At 48.9% G+C, this 20068-nt stretch overlaps 1 protein-coding gene across 2 annotated transcripts in view; it reads right to left on the bottom strand.

Moving 5' to 3' along the window:
* Positions 1–20068, bottom strand: part of LOC116952606 (5-hydroxytryptamine receptor 2B-like) — a 111457-nt gene that overhangs the window by 51408 nt on the left and 39981 nt on the right. Inside the window, exon 2 of one of the 2 annotated variants that reach the window (XM_032972126.2) lies at positions 104–165. The exons of the other annotated variant lie outside the window; for it this stretch is intronic. The gene's annotated coding sequence lies outside the window, so the exon portion shown is untranslated. The remainder of the gene's footprint in view (positions 1–103; positions 166–20068) is intronic. 2 annotated transcript variants of the gene reach the window in all.

Raw genomic sequence — 20068 nt, 5'->3', positions numbered from 1 at the left:
CGCTCGTAATGATCTGCTTTAATAATTAATGGCGGTTGTTAATTTTTTTTTCCAGGAATTTCACCGAGCTTCAGGTTTACTTTGCGTCGCGTGCGCGCTTTACCTTTTGGAATCATCGCCACTTTGGCACGGCGGCACCACACCAATGATTTCTTTGCTGCTGTTCTGCAAACGGTAAATTAACAAAAACGAGAATCAATAAAACCTGCGGCCGATATTCTCAGCCAATTACTTATTGCTTTTCACTTTCCAGCATCCTTCAGATCACATGTCCTCAAAAAACAATTACATTTTAATGCTGAGCTTGCCAAGCAGTTCAGGGATCAGAGAGAGAGAGAGAGAACTGTGCTGGCACCGCTGGTGAGGCCTTGGCCCTAGTGATTCAACGGAATTCTCGAATGCAGCCGAGTAAAAGTACCTCATTCCGGCCACCAATGGCTGCGCAGATGGCTTTTTAATTTGTTTTTGCTCAGCACTGGTCTACATTCCCGCTCTGAAAATTAACAATACCGGTTTTACTGCAATGTGAAAATGTATTATCAGGTACAGAAACCCAACACACTTGTCAACTACACTGTGGATGACTGGAGTTCGCGTGATGATTTATGCTCCTTGACGAGATCAGCAAGGTATTGTGGTTCATTATTGGCAAGCACTTTGTGTGCATTGAATGCGACCTTATAACAATGTATTCGTTCGGCAACCAGAAACCAATGCAGCTCGGCGAGCACTGGATGGACACGGTTGGATCTTGCTGTACCCGTCACGACACGTGCCAAAAAATGTTTGTAGACACCACTGCTTGCTAATGTTTACGCCAGATGTGACTGACGAACATGTTAAAGTGGTCTCGCTATTTCTGCTTGTGCACCACAGCAGCAGCAGCATCACCAAATAAATGGTTTCACTTCAGGTAGAGGCGCAGCCCTGCAAATCTTGCTCACGCCACTGCTGGCGGAAAGGGTTCCACTCATGGGACCCCTCGAGTTTCTCTCTGGAGGGTATTTTTGGCCAACGATTCCATGCTGGCCAGACGTCTTGGAAGAGGAGGGAGTTCCCCCCACACTTTACCCCACCATACGCGACCCTGCCGACCAACCGTACCCATTTATGTTGCCTGGGTGGACAGAGGCGGGAGGGGATTTATGGAGCCTGCTCCCATCGTTTCAGCTGCCACGCCTGGAGATCCAAACCGCGACCTCTGCCTTGAAAATACAGTGTGCTGACCGTTACGTGGCGGCGGTGGCATTAAAGGAGTAAGATATCCCCACTGAAATGGCCCTGGAAATCTGAATTTTGTTCCCGGATCACGTATTGAATTCTTTGGGAAATACCTGGGAATTGTCTGGGAATTCTGCAGCATTTCCCGGGCGCAACGGCTGCGCTCTGCGAGATTTCCGAGTGGATTCTCCATCTCACGAGCACAGTGCTCACATCGCAATCGGAATATTGCCGTCGGGGGGAAGGGGGGGAAACAAACCCAAAAATAGCAAGAAAATACAATTCATTTTTTGTATTCACAGGGTGACCAAAGGGGGGGAACAGGGCTGATGGAATGTTTGTTGACCGCGCGTTTACAAGAAGCGAGCAAAATGCGAGCACAATGCGGACACAAATTACAGTGACAAAAACAATCCAGACAGCCGTGGTCACAAGCACGCTCATGCGGCGACGACGAGGACAACGACGACAACAACGACGATGACGACAACGACGACAACAACAACGATGACAACAACGACAACAACGATGCGGGGGGAGGCCTCTCAGGCCGGGGCACGGGCCGAGCATGCCGGGGGCATACGAGCGGCGATACATTTTCCAGAAGTGTCCCAAACGCACCAACAGTTGAAACGTGAATAAAATAAAAATACAAAGAATTTACCCGCGGCAATTGAGACGATCGCCAGTGGTCACGACCGTGGAAACTGTATTCACGCGTCGCCTTTTTGTGATGCGTTCCCCCCCCCCTCCAGGTTTAGAATCAAGGTCACCACTTCACGTGGCCTCATTGGGGCTCCGCAAGCCTCTCCTCAGCGTGCCTGGCAAGGCGATGTTGAATAATCCTTGCCAGGACCTTTCCCGGCACACTGAGGAGTGAGATGCCCCTGTAGTTGTTACAGTCTGTCCGGTCTCCTTTCTTAAAGAGGGGGACCACCAGGGCATCCTTCAAATCCTGCAGAACCCGTCCAGTGGTCCAGACTGTTGTTATGATGTCATATAGGGTAGTCTGTGCACAAACGCCACCCTCCCTCAGCATTTCGCTTGGGAGATCATCTCTACCCGGTGCCTTTCCTGGTCTCAGACACCGGATCGCCTTCAGTACTTCCTCAACAGATGGCACCTCAGCCAGCCACTCACAGGGGGTGACTTCTTCCAATATTTGAGGCACTGCAGCCTCAGCAGGATCATCCCCACTTTGTGCCACGATGTTTTCCTGGCTGAGGGATTTCCCCTCCCCCAGGACCTCACAGAAATGCTCAGCAAATCTGCAAACCTGTTCCTGGGGGTCAGAGATTGGATCACCGTTTTTTTCCCTAATGATGGTAATAGGTGTGGCGCTGCAGGTTACTTTTTTGATGGAGTTAAATAGAGATTTGTGATCGCGGGCCACTGAGGCAGACTCCATCTCCTCAGCAACCCGCGACCACCACCCATCCTTGCAGCGCCTCACGGCTCTCCGAACCTTCGAGCGAAGGCTGCGGTAAGCCTCCTTATTCTCTGACGTGGGATTCTGTAGCCGATGACAGTGGGCCTGTCGCTTTTTCTCAACCATCCTGAACACCTCCTCTGTCAGCCAGGGTCTCTGTGGAGGTCTGGACCGCGTACTCAAAGCAGCCACTGCAGCTGCATGAGTCACAGTTCTAAACCTCGCCCATTTACCCTCGACATCAGGAGGAGTGGGGGACGATGCCAACCCCAGCCACAAGCAATGATGAAATTCTCGCTTGCAACTTTCATCAGATAACTGAGACCAGGCCACTTTAGTTTGGAATGGGGTCCTGGGTGTACACCCACCACCGGAGTGGAAGAATGGCAGGCGCATCTTACAGATGACTAGTCGGTGGTCATAGGGCAGATCAGCTCCACGGTAGGTCCTGGTGTCAAGGACATGTGCTCGCATCCGCTGGTCCGTCACTATGTAGTGCAGCAGATGTTCTTGCTTGGACCCGGCATGCATCCATGATGTTGTGTGGATGCGCCGATGCCGAAACAGCGTGTTGGTAATTACAAGCCCATGGGCTGCACAAAAATCTAGCAACCTCCTACCGTTGTTATTGAGCTGATCTGGCCCATGCCCTCCAATCACTCCAGACCAGGTGCCAGCATCATGACCAACTCGGGCATTGAAGTCACCCAACAAGATGACTCTAATTCTAGATTTGAAGCTTTCGTGACTGCAAGAATTCATACTCTTTGGTTTTATTCGGTAAAGTCACGTAGATAAATTAAAACAAAATAAAATAAAATCACGTCTTCAGGTGGAAAAGTCAGACTTTTCCACCTGAAGACGGAAGCTTGTGTTGCCTCCGAAACGTCGTGATTTTCTTTTATTTTGTTTTAATTTATGTACGTGACTTTACCGAATAAAACCAAAGAGTAAGATGATTCTATCCTGAGGGGCCACTTTAGCCAGCACCTGTGACAGGAGGTCATAGAAGGCATCTGACTCATCGGCTTTGCCTGCATCCCTCCACGGATGTTCGTCTTCGGTGGGGGCATAAGTAACCACGACCACCACTCCTCGCCTCCGGTTGATGGGAAGGCGCGCCCAGAGTAGCCTGGGGCTTACAGCTTCCCACACCTCACCGCCACGCTCCCACGCCCCCTTCATTCTTTTGTTCAAAAGAAGAGCCACACCCTGTTGTTTGGCAGTCTGCTGTCCCAGAGGACTGTCCACCCCTCATGGTGGCAGGAGCCAGAACCGGTCCAACGGACCTCCTGAATGCCACAGAGATCCAGGCGGTACAGGTCCAGCTCCCAACAGAGGAGTGGCAGCCTCTCCTCCGCAGTGAGCGTTCGAACATTCAACGTGGCCACACGAAGTGGCTTTTCATTGTTTCTGGAGGAGCCCCGAGGGTAGAGATTAAATCCCCTGGCTCCGCCAATTAGGGTTTGGCCAGGAGACGTCATAGACGCCTGTCCCCCCGGGCCTCCGGCACAAGTTTATTAGTTATATATTTCAGTCGTGGTTTAGTGGCACATTTTTGAACGTGGAGGGGTTACCAGCCCCTCGCACCCGTCCAGAGCCCCCGTTTAGCCACTGTGGTGGTCACAGACGCCATAAGGGGAGGAGCCAATCTGAATTGGCCCTCTCCCCACAGCACTGTCCACAACAGAGTTGCCCGTCCGGCACCGCGAGGAGGTAGGGGTTGTTTTGTCGCACATACACACATTGACGCACACACACACATGGAGCCACACACACACCACACACACACGTGGACTCACATGCACACATCGACATACACACACACACGATTACTTTTATATTAACTACGTTATTTTTTGTGAGCAGGACAGTGACATTTAGAAATGTATCTATTTTCAAAGAGAAAACGTGTGCATAAGTGTGATTCCCTCCCATTAAATACATGGTCGCAATCATAGCCATTTTATATATAACAATTTTAAAGTAGCGCTTAGTATTCGGGGAGAAAAATCGTGTTACTTACATTACTATCATAAAACATTGGTAAATCCCTATCATTTAATAAAGAACAGTAATGGTAATGAGTAAACAGCAAAGGCTAATACATTTTTAAAGGGAGCTGCAAATGTGTGTGTGTTACCTTGTGGCGACAAGAATGAGATTTGTGCCCTCTCCACCTAAAGTGTGTATTTAGTACACAACAATAGTAGTCGGGGATAAAATTCGTGTCACTTAGATGAACCATCATAAAACATTGGTTAATGCCAATCGTTTAATATTAAATAACAGGAATGGTGTAGTGACATTGCGGGATGTTTGGCTCTCCAACGGTGGGGTGTTGGTTAACTATAAATAGCCAGGTACCACGCTGTAAGTCCCGCCGTGAGCAAGCGCTATTCCTTTTTCACATCCGTCAACTTTTAATAAGTTTAATTAGCGATTTAGTGCAATTGTTTTGCGCTATTTATTTATTTATGATGCGTGCACGACCATACAGTGAGGGAAAAAAGCATTTGATCCCCTGCTAATTTTGTACGTTTGCCCACTGACAAAGAAATGATCAGCCTATAATTTTAATGTTAGGTTTATTTGAACAGTGAGAGACAGAATAACAACAACAAAATCCAGAAAAACGCATGTCAAAAATGTTATAAATTGATTTGCATTTTAATGAGGGAAATAAGTATTTGACCCCTCTGCAAAATATGACTTAGTACTTGGTGGCACAACCCTTGTTGGCAATCACAGAGGTCAGACGTTTCTTGTAGTTGGCCACCAGGTTTGCACACATCTCAGGAGGGATTTTGTCCCACTCCTCTTTGCAGATCTTCTCCAAGTCATTAAGGTTTCGAGGCTGACGTTTGGCAACTCGAACTTTCAGCTCCCTCCACAGATTTTCTGAGATTAAGGTCTGGAGACTGGCTAGGCCACTCCAGGACCTTAATGTGCTTCTTCTTGAGCCACTCCTTTGTTGCCTTGGCCGTGTGTTTTGGGTCATTGTCATGCTGGAATACTCATCCACGACCCATTTTCAATGCCCTGGCTGAGAGAAGGAGGTTCTCACCCAAGATTTGGTGGTACATGGCCCCGTCCATCGTCCCTTTGATGCGGTGAAGTTGTCCTGTCCCCTTAGCAGAAAAACACTCCCAAAGCATAATATTTCCACCTCCATGTTTGACGGTGGGGATGTGCTTTCTTGAGCAGGGGGACCTTGCGGGCGCTGCAGGATTTCAGTCCTTCACGGTGTAGTGTGTTACCAATTGTTTTCTTGGTGACTATGGTCCCAGCTGCCTTGAGATCATCGACAAGATCCTCCCGTGTAGTTCTGGGCTGATTCCTCACCGTTCTCATGATCATTGCAACTCCACGAGGTGAGATCTTGCATGGAGCCCCAGGCCGAGGGAGATTGACAGTTCTTTTGTGTTTCTTACATTTGCGAATAATCGCACCAACTCTTGTCACCTTCTCACCAAGCTGCTTGGCAATGGTCTTGTAGCCCATTCCAGCCTTGTGTAGGCCTACAATCTTGTCCCTGACATCCTTGGAGAGCTCTTTGGTCTTGGCCATGGTGGAGAGTTTGGAATCTGATTGATTGATTGCTTCTGTGGACAGGTGTCTTTTATACAGGTAACAAGCTGAGATTAGGAGCACTCCCTTTAAGAGTGTGCTCCTAATCTCAGCTCGTTACATGTACAAAAGACATCTGGGAGCCAGAACTCTTTCTGATTGAGAAGGGGTCAAATATTTATTTCCCTCATTAAAATGCAAATCAATTTATAACATTTTTGACATGCGTTTTTCTGGATTTTTTTGTTGTTATTCTGTCTCTCACTGTTCAAATAAACCTACCATTAAAATTATAGACTGATCATTTCTTTGTCAGTGGGCAAACGTACAAAATCAGCAGGGGATCAAATACTTTTTTCCCTCACTGTACCAACTCACGCGCCTTTGGTGGGGAGGACAGCCTTTGCCAAGTCGCACGCCTTCGGTGGGAGTGAGGGGGACATTTTCTTTTGCGTTAAAAATGCTATAAAAATACACTAAACGCCCAGGTGAAGTCTTCACTGTGTGATGCCCCCCCCCCCACCCCGATGCGTGCATTTACTACTATACAGTCGGTAGATGCTACCACTATAAGCCATAGATATTACTGTAGAGCGGCCGGCTGGATAATCTAGGCGAGGCCGGAGGCTCTGCATGGGACTAGGCCTCACCATGCCACTCTGTCAGGTGAGTACTTTGTGCTATAGAGTCGATAAATACTGCTATAGAGTCAGCATGTACTACTGTAGCGATAGTAGATACCACCACAGTCGGTATGCACTGCTGTAATCATAGCAGGTACCACCACAGTCAGTACGCACTGCTGTTCGATTTTTAAGAGTAGTTTTGAAATATTATTTTGGTCTGGGCAACGCCGGGTATATAAGCTAGTTTAAACCCAAAAAAACAGCGTGCACGTCAGACTGTGGCGCCTACGAGCGCGCGTCAGCGATGTTCAGTCAACGTTCACTTTCAGGAAACTCGAGTGACTTGACGTGCCTGGTGACGTGGGCCAGTGAATGGTACGGAGCATGGACGTTTTGAGCCGTCAAGCAGGGAGTTCAATTTCGTCGGGGTTTGTTTTTGTCTGGTAATTGATAATTAATCACTTTGGATTCGCAAAATTATGAAGCGAGGAACATCCTCACAGATTGTACTCCTGAACTCCTTGTGTCGAGGAGAGGGTCGCCAGCTGTCCAGGCTTGACATGGGACAGTCCAAAAAATTGGCATCCATATTCGGGTGTCAAGAGTTGCATCGTTCAGAAATCTGTCGTGTTGAACCTTATGACAGATTGCTGCACGGGTTTGTCAGACCCTTGTGCTGACTGAGAAATATGTCTGGGTTTGGTCTACCGTGGAATAGGTGGCGACCCGACTTCAGGGTTAGAGAAATCTTCATTCTATGAGCCAGAGGAGTGGAGCCACACCCCTGCCGCCTTGTTTCCTTGTTATTAGTCAGCTCATATTCGCCGGCTAATCAGACTCGGCCCAAATTCTCTCGACAGATTTGGCTTTCACGGGCTTGCCTGAATTCCTGACGTTAGAATTTGGGCCAAGTGGAAATACATTACTCGACGTGCTTATCGAAAATGTTTAATGGTAGTGACCAATTTTTAATCTACACTTACATTTTTATTAACATTTAATTTAAACAATAAACGGTTACATTTTTATTTTGTCAATAATGTGATCCTGACCTTGTTATCATTATCGTCATCATCACCATCGTAATCCATCCCTCAACCGCAGTGGTCACGGGGGCGCCGCTGTTGCCTCCGGCCGTCAACTCTATTCACTTTTGCCTCTCCTTGAACTGTTACTCACAAGCTGTTCTGGGACAATCTAAATCCCACGTACATCTTGGAGAGACCAATTCTTGCGATAACTCATGGAAATGCCACTTTACTTAATAAATTTGAGTTATCCCGATAAATTGCGTTCAGGCTGACTGGCATGGATTCCCGTGGACTGGCATGGACTAACATGGACTGGCATGGATTCAGGTGGACTGGCATAGAATCCCGTGGACTGGTATGGAATCCCGTGGACTGGCATGGAATCCCGTTGACTGGCATGGAATCCCGTTGACTGGCATGGATTCCAGTGGACTGGCATGGATTCCAGTGGACTGCCATGGACCATGGACTCCCGTGGACTGACATGGATTCCCGTGGACTGGCATGGACTGAAGTGGGCTCCAGATGGCTATCCGTGGGAACGAGATAAAAATTTGTTTTGATCACCAGTCTCGCGTCATGCCAAGGGACGACCCTGCAAGATGACACCGCGGAGTATTTCTAGAGTCACTTCACCAAGCCTCACCCACCACCGGGTTGGTGATCCATCATGCTGCATGAGGAATAGCTCACTGCGTGTCAAGGTAATGATGTCAATTATATATCCAGAGCAGCCTCGCTGGGTCTCAAGATTGTTTTCCAGGAGGGTCTTGAAATGACAAAGTTTGGACAATTCCATCCATGTGTGCTTGGCTTGTGGGTGGGTGAAAACCAGAGTGCCCGGAGACAGCCGACGCATACAGCCCCACACCTACAATGCTTTGCAAGCCTTGGTGGCCACCCATCTGAGCACGAGGCAAGCCCTGCCCAGGCTCAAGGCTGCTTAGCTTCCAAGATCCGTTGAGATCGGGTTTATTCAGGGTGATCTGGCTGAAGGCAGTGTCTCATGCATTTCATTATGACACGTTTGCACTTCTTAACTTTCAGACATGAATGAGGTAATATTGAGTGGGGAAAACAAACTTGGAAATACAGTGGGGTGTTTGAGAAGTCATTAGGTTGTGACTCTCAACTCGCCACACTTGGGAACCGGCTCTTTAACACACTCCCCTGAATCCCGGATTTCAAATAAAGTGGCTGAGAGTTCAAAGTCACCATGAGTCCCCCTGAGTGATAGCAGCTTCAACAACTCAACTCCTGAAGCTGTTTTAGCCCTGTTTGGACAAGCATGCACCTTGCCCATCTATCCAGGCGGCCAACCGAGACCCCTCGCAAAATTCCAAACTGCTCCAGTTCAAGTTCAGGAGATCATCCATCAAGGCCGATGCAAACGATACTACAGCCACGACCTGACCCTCTATTGCTCCCTTCTGACATATCTCAGGGCTGATACCTGATCTCCAAAGTCAACGCTTACTTTTTCCCACCTCCCGCCTTCGGGGTCGACTCTAAGTTCTCGTTACGTTATGTTCCACTGAGCCAGAGGTGGCCGGGTGGCTCAGTGTGGTCTGAACGCCGAGCCAAAGTTCGAATCCTGGGTCTCAGCCGCTCGTTATTAAACTAGGGTCTTAAGTTCAGCACGGCTGTTGATGTCAGTGCAGTTTCCAAAGACTGAGCAAAAATTAAATACTACTGGCAAATTGCACTTGGTTTTTCACTTCATTTAGAGAGCAATACAACTATTGGGTTGAATGCCACGCGATGACCATTTCCCTGAAGCAGTGAGTGTGGAAAGTGCTGCACCCCCTAGTGTGTGGATAAATAAAGAATACAATTTGAAAGGATCACAGAAGTAGTTCTGGGACATCTTTTGCAGGCCATTATCTAATGCACAGGGGTGATGCACCGCTTTCTGAGAGTTCCGAGCGGTTAATATTTGTCTCACGACACGTTTGGAATACAATTGTGGGAAAACGTCCCTAAATAAGCAACGCCTTGAGCATTTAAAACTCGATCCACGAGATCCGTGCGAGGTGTGTGTGTTTATTTTGGGTAGAAGTAAGCTGGTCCTGTTTTCTCTGGGCAATTCGTCAAGCCAATAAATCCATTGACTGGAGAAGAGGGGCCCAAGTGTTGCCCTGCTGTGCAGCATGTTGATTTTGGAAGGCCCCAACTCTTTGGTATTGTTTGTTCAGGGCTGAGCCATTATTTTCCGTTCACCCAAATGTGGTGTGGTGTTTTGTTTTTTGCATACTGGCACCTGAATCCGAGTTCACCTGAAGTGTGGAACAAACCCCAGCGTTTGTGCGAACTTCATTACTCTCGTGGAGCATTTGTATTTATTGTTGCAATGCATTCATTCGGTTTTTCATAACCAGAAGATGCCTTTTTAAGTGTAACGGGTTAAGTTGGCATACTCGGCAAACTCTACTGAATGTGGCGGCTGGCTGCAGATTTTTAAGCCCTTTAACCGATTAACGATTGTGAAAATTAATCACACCGGTTAAAATTACATTTCCGCATGTTTTGCTTTTAAAATTGTTTTTATGGGGAAAATTATTTAACAATCAGCAGCGCGGGCAAGCGCACTTCTGTCCCCGCACGTTACAAGTGTTCACGTAAATAAATAAAAAATATTGTTCTCGAGTAAATAAAATAAGAGCAATGGGAAGAGAGTTTATGAAGTTCCAAAAAAATTCCGCACTGTGAATGTTTTTATTTTATCAAAAATAAAGTTAATAGGTCCATGCATAGCTCATCATCAAGTCAAAGGTCATAGGTCATGCATAGCTCATGATTAGAATGAGCCTGGACTCGACCCTGTGTGATGAGCATTGCTCCAGTGCGAGTTCTGGCTGACTCACAGATCGACACGCTCAATAATAATGCAGATTTGTATGATTGAAGGTAGGTGACGTCTTTGACACTATTCTACATTAGCTGGCACAGACTTTAAAAAAATAATTATGCTGGTTTTCTTCAGATTCTTACAAAAAAATCTGAAATGAACAAACACAATTCCCGATCCAATTAAAGTTCGTCATAACCTAAGGGGCCATCCATTGAGTAGGCATGCAAAAATCTGTCAAAACTTGACCCCTCCCTGTACGCACGCGTACTTTTTACATCCCCCCCCCCCACCTGCGTAGGTACGCCTGACCCCCCCCCCCCCCGCCCCCGAATACTATAGAACGGCCGATATTTAATCCACGCAGAAACGATCAAGGATAAATAATATTAACGTGTTTAAGCAAACAGATAGTCCACCGCCGGACTATCTAACTCATTTGAAGGCCAATGTACAAATTAGAAGGCCAATATACAAATTATCGAGGCTTCACACCCCCCCCCCCCCCCCCGTTTCCTATGCCTACGCACATTGTCAGTAGACACCCCCATACACAACAAGCGAACACATTTGGGTTAACCCCCCTCCATGCGTACGTATTAAATGGATGGCCACTAAAGGCTCATAATAGAGTGATGCAGACTCTGCTATTTTAGTTTCATTAGCGTGGGTTAAATTAATACACGCATGCATGCGCTAATCGATGCGTTAGTAATGTAATATCTGCCAGTGGAATATTAATGATTCGCATAGAGGCTGTCGCTTATTTATAGGCATGGTGGTTCCCAAACACAGATGCACTTATCCTGTCACCATGAGTCATGTGTCGAGACGTTACTAAAGTACGTAAAGCCACGCTCGAGCCCGTCCGAATATTTTCATTCTGTAAAACATTTTAACTGCTCCCCGTACATTAAGCTACTTGCTATTAAAAAAAATGCATAGCGACGCGGCGCGCTGATAAATAATATACATTAGGAGCGCTCGACACGCCCCAGACAACTCAACCAACCCGCAGGCAGACGTGGGACATCTGAGGTCACGCCGAAGACTTCACGGCGGAGGGGAAGGGGGGTCACGACGATGGGGGGGCTTTGGCTGTTGTTTGCGGAGGTGCAAGAGCTTCCCAAAGCGGGACGCGCGAGATGAAAATTACTCCGTGTTGTGGTGGCGTGGGGGGGGGTTCAACCTTCGCACAATGCCATTAAGAGCTCCCGGTGCACCACCCTCTTCCCACTCCTCTTCCCTGTCGTTATCTTTCCCCTCACCCTTCCCTCCCCGTGTCAACTTCCACGTTCTCGTTCGTGGTCCCCACCTGGATGGGGCAGAGAGCCCAAATCTCCCCCCACCCCCACCTCAATAATCACCCGGAGCAACGAACTCGGGCTGCTGCTGATGCTGTTGTTCGCGAAGTTTCTGCCCCCCCCCCTCCGTACTGCGATCGGTGCTTAGTAGTACCGGGCTCGCGTTGAGTTGTCATTTAAAAAAAAAACACAAAGTAAATAAATAAGAGCTGCTGGTGCCAAGTGAACGCAGTAGAGGCCCTGGGGGTAACGAGTATCCTCAGATAGCCCAGACAACGGCCGCTTCTAAAAGCTAAAAACATTCTAATGGGATACGGTAAATTGGTAGCAGATCTGCAAGGGCGGCGGACGCGGTCGCCAGTGCAGGTAACGAGCATCTTGCTCTGGTGCTCTCAGCCCGTCTGTTTGGACATATTCACGAGACGTGCTTCAGTGGCTAAAAGGGACTTTTTAATTCTTCCGTTACCTGTCCACAAAAAATGCCTCACCGAGACCCGAGGCTCTTTTAGAATTTCAAGAGGGTTCCATGGCTTTGCGTCGGGAGGTCCGAAGCATCGCTCATCCCTTCTGTCGGGCTGCACCTAAATTCAAGTGCAATTTAAAAGCTGCGAATGTGAATACAGTACAATTTGGCTATCAATATCGGCCCAAGAAAAACATGATTCCTCATGATTCCTCAGTCTCATTGGCAACTTTTAAAAAGGCAATCCAGTAAATAACCGTAAATTAACCTGAGAATGGCTTAACAAGCAATATCATCCATAATATACAGTAGGTTGTTTTGGTTAGATCGCGTAAATACAAATGTGTCGGTAAACCCGCCACCACCCGACACGAGCAATTAGGAAGGTTTGTCACGTAAACAGAACATGCCAATTCGTTACCAGTACAGCACACCGGTGTGTTGGAGAGCAAAGCCACAACATTTACAACCTGAGTACGACGTTTCGCCAGTAATTACAACTTGCATCATCAGGCGGACAGTCAGATTTGTGTGGCTGTCCGCCTGGTGGTGGGTTTAACGACACATTTATATTCACTCGATCAACCCCAAAAAACCTATACTATGAACCTGAGAATTAACTGCGGATAAGCACAATGAGAAAGTGAACGTTTATTTTATTTACATTCTTAACCCTTTTCCGTTCCGAGACATCTGAAAGTTGCAGGGTGCGTGTCCCGTTCACCGCTCAATCTCTGAATGCGCAAGCGGTTAGCGTTGATTTTGTTTAGAGAGGCGTATCACCGTCGTTTTTAAAGACATTGTTACTCACCGCAGAGAACCATAGCGACACGACCGCACTCTACGATAGCTGGCACTAAACTGAGCCACACGCCCTCCCGCACGGCCATTTACTTCCGATTCCGTTCAGAATTTATTCCGTTCCAATGACGTATTGTACGTACGTCATCGGAACGGGAAAGGGTTACAAGTGTGCGGTGGCAGCCAATGCTGGGATTGTAAACGTTAATAGATATGAGCATTTTTTTTTTTTACAAAACAATCGGCTGTATGATTGTAGTCATATTTAATTCACAAAGGGGCGGGCAGTTACTGGTAGAGGGGCAAAGCGAGGTCTTAAGTCTGTACTAAAACTAAAAAACTATTAACTATTTTACCAGGTAAGGCCCACTGAGCTATGTAGCTCTTTTTCAGAAGTGACCTGCCTATCACAAATGATAGCTCAACGAAGTGGCTTTTCACAGTGGACATTTATAGCAGCCAAATACTCTAAACGCATGTTTCTAAATGTGGAGGGAAAACCAAGGGGACACGGACAAAAATCCACGCGACCGTGGGGAGAGAACCCACGACCTCCTCTATACCAGGCAAGATAATTAACATCTTGCCACCGTGGCACCCGTGGCAAGCAAGGATGAGTGCTTTTTCAACCTTCCATATTTCTATGGCACAGACCAATGCGTCCACTGTTGACTTCCCGTGAAGTAGCGCTCACTTTCATTGATTCCATCGGGATGATGGTGTTCAGTATTGCTCAACGACATTCACCCCGCCATGACTGAGTGAGTTCATCGTACACACTCTGACGATTTTCTAGAAAGGCTGGAATGCTGAAATTTATCATAAATATAGTGGAGTTTAAGATTACATATAACTGAAAACTAATTCCGAAAACCAGAAAACAGTGTGATATTTGGCATTTAAAAAAAAACAGAAAAAGGCTGCTTTTACTCATAAAGCGGAGCCAACCCCACAATTTAAATGACGTATTGTCTACTGCTAAACACCAATATATATGATCGACCTGACACGACCGAACCGAGCAACACTAATGGCAAGCCGGTGAGGCCTGCTAGCGGCCGAGAGTGTTGTACTTGTTCTAGCGGTCTTTGCACAATCCTGGCGCGTGCAAAAACCTCTGGCATCTCAACTCACCTCACCGTTTGCTACCCCGATTGACCCTTTCTCAACAACAACACGGACTGATGCTTTTAGTGGAGATCAATCACTGTGTGTCTGTGTGTGTGTAGTTTCTTTTGTCCCGCTGTCTTGACTCACAATGGCCCCGGCGTTGGCCTTTCTGAGTAAACAGGTGTTGAGACGCATGGCCTCCTTGTCGTGCCGCAGGTACAGCCCCTCCTGTCGACGGTGAGATCGCTCAACCGAATCAATTACCAACTCCCCCCCCCCCCGTCTCCGCGTGTGGATAGTTTTAAAGCACATTCAAGTCCTGTCGGCCTATTGGCTTTCCAGATGGAGATTATCCGAGAGTGTTTTGTTTAATCAAGGAAACTCTGGACCGGGTTCAACCCTCCAAATTTCATCAGTGGAGTCAGGCTTGTTGATTCAGAATAATAAAAACTGCTGCTGATTAGCCGGACGAGTGTGGCAATAGAAACTCCATTAAACACACGCTGCCGGACAACGATCACAGCTCCGCTCATATTTGCTTTCACCCATAATGCTGCACAGCCTCGCAAAAACTGGGTTCGTATTCGGAATAACAATCGTATCGGTGGCCCAACTGCGATGGCCGGGTGGGTTTGCCGGAGGGGCTCGGCCATTGCGGGCTCGTCAGCAGCGCGGCAAGGGTCCGTTGACCCGCGCGGGCTGTGCGGAGAGAAGAGGGCGGGTGGATTAAATGTCAGCCGGCGGCAGAGTTGAATTTCTGTGTCGCTTGCCGAGCGCGCAGAGCCAGAGTGGGGAGCATAACCACAGGACCGGCGACGGTAAGGGGTGTCCGTAAAACATTTATTTGGCCAGTATCAAAGTATGAAAAGTAAGAATAGCTTTTACCACTTTCTGGCCATAAAATAGGAAGTGTTAAGATGTTCAAATGCCAAATGGATACCTTTTGCAAGGAATCAAGTCTGCATTAACCAGAGCATGTTTCTTTGCGTGTTTTACCACAAGTACGTGAAAAAGAGCTCATAGCTCAGTGAGCTTAACCTGGTAATTAAAATAGTTTGGTTTCCGATCTGTGCCATGGTGGGTGTTATACACCGACTGAAAACACGTGTTCTATTCCGAGTCAGGTGTCGTTTGAGCGTTTTGGGATTCATGAGACTGGCCCTCGACTCAGCGGCTTGTCAGGGTTGTTACCCCGAGCTCTTAATGATTCTCGTCTCCTTGCTATTCGGTCACTCATCGCGACTCGTTTTTTTACTGTGGTTCGCATAGCGGCCTCTAGTGGCTGGAGAGGGTCACACTACCCCATTTTATGCAAAGTTTACGATGCAAAAAACATTCTTAGACACACGATTTCACTCATCATCACGAGCATACGAAATAAGGTTTTGCACCCTCGGTAAAAACATATTTTTCTAGTCCACTTTGTTGAAAGTCGATTTTAATTAGCTGGCCATCGAACAAAGACTGTGGTCACCGCATTGCGCATTTTCAGACGTGCTTCGCGGCTATTTGAAAAGCTCTTTCGATATTAGGAAGCCACTTTAGCTATGCGCTTTTAAATCATCTAGATTGATGAACTTATTTCTTTAAAACTGGTTGTGTTTAGTATTGCCCCCCAACACCTCCGACTAGCACGGTTGGCTATGTACGGTGTGAAAGAAGTTCAACGTACATACATCGGAGTGGATGACCAAAAAAACCCGGACGTTAGTCTATAAACTGACACGAGGGGCATACGGCATCTCGTTTGTGAGGCTGCTGCCCTGGCTGTCCTTGGCTGTCCCTGGGGCTTGTTGCTGTTGTTGTTGGTGCTGGCCTGTTGTTATTCCTCCCGACCTCAATCCCTACCCATCCGCCACTGCCCGCCCCTACCCCCCGGTTCAACCTTGTGTAGTGAATGGGGTATGGGGGTATGACCCTCCCAATAAACATGCCAACATTAGCATGTGGTTGGAACCGTCGGGCCGACGTCGGCCCAACGTTCCATGTATACTTGGCTGGTGCGTGTGTGTCTGAATGTGAATTACACAACGCTTGTGAACGTGAAATAGCACTCTCTGCATGACATTGGGCAACCATCAGGTGCGTGCATCGTGAGCCGAAGATACCAACTTCATGCGATGCGTCATTATGCGATGACTGTTTGCAGTTCACACTTTTGGGCCACGCGGGTTTTAAACGAGCGTGGTGATACATGCCTGCAATCAATGGTCGGACAGACCACTCAGATCTGTATAACTTCAACCACCCACTGGCCTACAAAGTGGCTAGGAGACCTCTGGCCTACACGGTGGCCAGGAGACCTCTGGCCTACAAGGTGGCCATGAAACCTCTGGCCTACAAGGTGGCCAGGAGACCTCTGGCCTACAAAGTGGCATGGAGACCTCTGGCCTACACGGTGGCCATGAAACCTCTGGCCTACAAGGTGACCAGGAGGCCTCTGGCCTACAAGGTGGCCAGGAGACCTCTGGCCTACAAGGTGGCCAGGAGACCTCTGGCCTACACGGTGGCCAGGAGACCTCTGGCCTAAAAGGTGGCCATGAAACCTCTGGCCTACAAGGTGGCCATGAAACCTCTGGCCTACAAGGTGGCCAGGAGACCTCTGGCCTACACGGTGGCCAGGAGATCTCTGGCCTACACGGTGGCCAGGAGGCCTCTGGCCTACACGGTGGCCATGAAACCTCTGGCCTACAAGGTGGCCAGGAGACCTCTGGCCTACAAGGTGGCCAGAAGACCTCTGGCCTACACGGTGGCCATGAAACCTCTGGCCTACAAGGTGGCCATGAAACCTCTGGCCTACAAAGTGGCCAGGAGGCCTCTGGCCTACAAGGTGGCCAGGAGGCCTCTGGCCTACAAGGTGGCCATGAGGCCTCTGGCCTACAAGGTGGCCAGGAGACCTCTGGCCTACAAGGTGGCCAGGAGACCTCTGGCCTACACGGTGGCCAGGAGACCTCTGGCCTAAAAGGTGGCCATGAAACCTCTGGCCTACAAGGTGGCCATGAAACCTCTGGCCTACAAGGTGGCCAGGAGACCTCTGGCCTACACGGTGGCCAGGAGATCTCTGGCCTACACGGTGGCCAGGAGGCCTCTGGCCTACACGGTGGCCATGAAACCTCTGGCCTACAAGGTGGCCAGGAGACCTCTGGCCTACAAGGTGGCCAGGAGACCTCTGGCCTACAAGGTGGCCAGGAGACCTCTGGCCTACACGGTGGCCAGGAGACCTCTGGCATAAAAGGTGGCCATGAAACCTCTGGCCTACAAGGTGGCCATGAAACCTCTGGCCTACAAGGTGGCCAGGAGACCTCTGGCCTACACGGTGGCCAGGGGATCTCTGGCCTACACGGTGGCCAGGAGGCCTCTAGCCTACACGGTGGCCATGAAACCTCTGGCCTACAAGATGGCCAGGAGACCTCTGGCCTACAAGGTGGCCAGGAGACCTCTGGCCTACACGGTGGCCAGGAGACCTCTGGCCTAAAAGGTGGCCATGAAACCTCTGGCCTACAAGGTGGCCATGAAACCTCTGGCCTACAAGGTGGCCAGGAGACCTCTAGCCTACACGGTGGCCAGGAGATCTCTGGCCTACACGGTGGCCAGGAGGCCTCTGGCCTACACGGTGGCCATGAAACCTCTGGCCTACAAGGTGGCCATGAAACCTCTGGCCTACAAGGTGGCCAGGAGACCTCTGGCCTACACGGTGGCCATGAAACCTCTGGCCTACAAGGTGGCCAGGAGACCTCTGGCCTACACGGTGGCCAGGAGATCTCTGGCCTACACGGTGGCCAGGAGGCCTCTGGCCTACACGGTGGCCATGAAACCTCTGGCCTACAAGGTGGCCATGAAACCTCTGGCCTACAAGGTGGCCAGGAGACCTCTGGCCTACAAGGTGGCCAGGAGACCTCTGGCCTACACGGTGGCCAGGAGATCTCTGGCCTACACGGTGGCCAGGAGGCCTCTGGCCTACACGGTGGCCATGAAACCTCTGGCCTACAAGGTGGCCATGAAACCTCTGGCCTACAAGGTGGCCAGGAGACATCTGGCCTACAAGGTGGCCAGGAGACCTCTGGCCTACACGGTGGCCATGAAACCTCTCGCCTACAAGGTGGCCAGGAGACCTCTGGCCTACACGGTGGCCAGGAGGCCTCTGGCCTACAAGGTGGCCAGAAGACCTCTGGCCTACAAGGTGGCCCGGAGACCTCTGACCTACAAGGTTGTGGCCAGGAGACCTCTGGCCTACACGGTGGCCATGAAACCTCTGGCATACAAGGTGGCCAGGAGACCTCTGACCTACAAGGTGGCCAGGAAGCCTCTGACCTACAAGGTTGTGGCCAGGAGACCTCTGGCCTACACGGTGGCCAGGAGATTGCTGTGCAAAGGGTGTATCAAAACCATTGGTACAGAGCTTTTGAGTACTGTACTGAGTACTTTTCCTTGGTACAGTGAGGGAAAAAAGGATTTGATCCCCTGCTGATTTTGTACGTTTGCCCACTGACAAAGAAATGATCAGTCTATAATGTTAATGGTAGGTTTATTTGAACAGTGAGAGACAGAATAACAACAACAAAAATCCAGAAAAACGCATGTCAAAAAAGTTATAAATTGATTTGCATTTTAATGAGGGAAATAAGTATTTGACCCCTCTGCAAAACATGACTTAGTACTTGGTGGCAAAACCCTTGTTGGCAATCATAGAGGTCAAACGTTTCTTGTAGTTGGCCACCAGGTTTGCACACATCTAGGAGGGATTTTGTCCCACTCCTCTTTGCAGATCTTCTCCAAGTCATTAAGATTTCGAGGCTGACGTTTGGCAACTCGAACCTTCAGCCCCCTCCACAGATTTTCTATGGGATTAAGGTCTGGAGACTGGCTAGGCCACTCCAGGACCTTAATGTGCTTCTTCTTGATCCACTCCTTGGTTGCCTTGGCCGTGTGTTTTGGGTCATTGTCACGCTGGAATACCCATCCACGACCCATTTTCAATGCCCTGGCTGAGGGAAAGAGGTTCTCACCCAAGATTTGACGGTACATGGCCCTGTCCATCGTCCCTTTGATGCGGTGAAGTTGTCCTGTCCCCTTAGCAGAAAAACACCCCCAAAGCATAATGTATCCACCTCCATGTTTTACGGTGGGGATGGTGTTCTTGGGGCCATAGGCAGCATTCCTCCTCCTCCAAACACGGCGAGTTGAGTTGATGCCAAAGAGCTCCATTTTGGTCTCATCTGACCACAACACTTTCACCCAGTTGTCCTCTGAATCATTCAGATGTTCATTGGCAAACTTCAGACGGGCATGTATATGTGCTTTCTTGAGCAGGGGGACCTTGCGGGCACTGCAGGATTTCAGTCCTTCATGTCGTAGTGTTACCAATTGTTTTCTTGGTGACTATGGTCCCAGCTGCCTTGAGATCATTGACAAAATCCTCCCGTGTAGTTCTGGGCTGATTCCTCGCCGTTCTCATGATCATTGCAACTCCACGAGGTGAGATCTTGCATGGAGCCCCAGGCCGAGGGAGATTGACAGTTCTTTTGCGTTTCTTCCATTTGCGAATAATCGCACCAACTGTTGTCACTTTCTCACCAAGCTGCTTGGCAATGGTCTTGTAGCCCATTCCAGCCTTGTGTACGTCTACAATCTTGTACCTGACATCCTTGGACAGCTCTTTGGTCTT

The sequence above is a fragment of the Petromyzon marinus genome, chromosome 47 (genome assembly GCF_048934315.1).
Source record: "Petromyzon marinus isolate PM22_M1 ecotype Great Lakes invasive population chromosome 47, UKy_Petmar_22M1.pri1.0, whole genome shotgun sequence".
Classification (NCBI taxonomy): Eukaryota; Metazoa; Chordata; class Hyperoartia; order Petromyzontiformes; family Petromyzontidae; genus Petromyzon; species Petromyzon marinus.
The sequence above is the reverse complement of the archived record's forward strand: the minus strand, read 5'-3'. Positions and strand labels throughout refer to the sequence as shown.